Source organism: Geospiza fortis, unplaced genomic scaffold (assembly GCF_000277835.1).
Source record: "Geospiza fortis unplaced genomic scaffold, GeoFor_1.0 scaffold1509, whole genome shotgun sequence".
Classification (NCBI taxonomy): domain Eukaryota; kingdom Metazoa; phylum Chordata; class Aves; order Passeriformes; family Thraupidae; genus Geospiza; species Geospiza fortis.
The window spans coordinates 98836-100466 of NW_005054726.1; the positions used below are offsets into that span (position 1 = coordinate 98836).

The window sequence follows — 1631 nt, forward strand, 5'->3', positions numbered from 1 at the left end:
AATGGCTCAGGGTCCCCTGGGATGGCACTGGGGTGGTGCAACTTGGGGCACAGCTGTAGGGCTCAGCCTACAGAGAATTCATCTGATTTCCTGGGGCAGGGCAGAGCAGGTCTGGCTTCCAGCTAGGAACAGGGAGCTCTGCTGCTGACTCCATCCAGGATGGAGGTTCTCTCTTCTTGGTGCTCTGCTCCAGGATCTGAGCATCACTGCCCTAATGCCTGAAAGAGACTTCTACACTGCAGCATGAGCTTTCACTTCTCCTCTCATCATGGCCACATCTCTCCACTCTGCCACCAAATACACTATGGAAAACCACATCCCAGACACTGAAGAGTCATGATAAATGGCCCTATTGCTCTCCCCTCATCCCCAGGCTGGTGCTTCCAAGCAGTAGAAGGCACACTGAGCAGTGACCCAGTAAATTCCACTGGACTTTCCGTGCATGTCCTCCCTGGGTCTGGGCCCCTGCACGCCCAGGTGGACATGCTCCATTTTCTTCCAGGAGGTTGAGTAGAGGCTGCCCAACTTTTCGTTTTCTAAACCTTCTTCCTGTCCCCTTTGAAGTTAGCTTTGATTTTTTGCCTTTACTGAGGAAGAACTTCCCTTGCTCTTGCAGAGATGATGGACACTGGCTATGTAACACTGTGCTCCACCTGCACAACTGTGCACCTCCAGTGCTGTCCCAGGGACTGGCTGTGTTCAGATGTGCCCATCTGGCCATCTGAAAGACAGTGGGAGGCAATGGCAAGCTAGTGGAATGGAGTGGGAGGCAGTGGAGGCGATGAGAAGCAGTGGGAGGGTTTAGGGACATCCCTTCTGAAACCTGCTCTTCTCTGGACACAGTTCAGTAGAGACCTCTGAGACACTGAGGGCCTGGAGGGACCAAGAAGGTGTTTGGAGGGACCAAGAAGGTGTTGTGAATGCTGGGATTGTGGTCTTGGGAAGGGAAGGCAAAGGGGACTGATGTTTGTAACTCTCCGGGGCTGTTTTGGAGCAATGCCAAAGCTGGGGTCTTCTTTGGAAGGGACCAGGGAGGGGATCAGAGGTAGTGGAACAAAATACATCATGGGGAAATTCCCATTCTCAGAGGCTGGAGGGGGAAATCTCTGTCTGTGAAGACCTCCAGCCCTCCACGGAGCTGTCCACATGGCAATTTGCTCCTGTTTTCAGGATTGCCCTGCTCTGCCCCGTGGTCCACAGATTTGGGTCCATCCTTTGCTGTGCCCCTGCTGTGACACCTGGCTGTGCTGCCCTCGCCCTGCCCTGTGCCTAGGGGGGACCATGAGCACTTTTAGGGCGTAGGAGGGGACAGGCTGGTGTTTCTGGGACCAATGAGAGGGTGCTGGTCCCCGCAGCCGTGCCTCACTAGTCCCATCTGCTCCAGTGCAGAGCAAACTTCTGCTTCTGCAGATGCTGGCTGCACAGCTCCTTTGCACCTCTGAGAGACGGCGCAGTCACCGGGAGCAAAGGGGACATCTCAGAGAGGCATCCCCAGGGCGGAGCGGGAGCTGGCGAGGCTCAGGGCTCGCCCAGCGCCCCCCACATGGCCCAGCTTTATGCTGACCTGAGGTTTGCCAAGGTGATGGGGGGCCGGAGCACAGCCAGCCAGGCACTGGAGGCAGGTGAGAGCC

The 1631-nt window shown here is 56.2% G+C and overlaps 1 protein-coding gene across 1 annotated transcript in view; it reads left to right on the forward strand.

Moving 5' to 3' along the window:
- LOC102040011 (natural killer cells antigen CD94-like) overlaps positions 1-1631 on the forward strand; it is a 6243-nt gene that overhangs the window by 1137 nt on the left and 3475 nt on the right. The window lies entirely within an intron of this gene.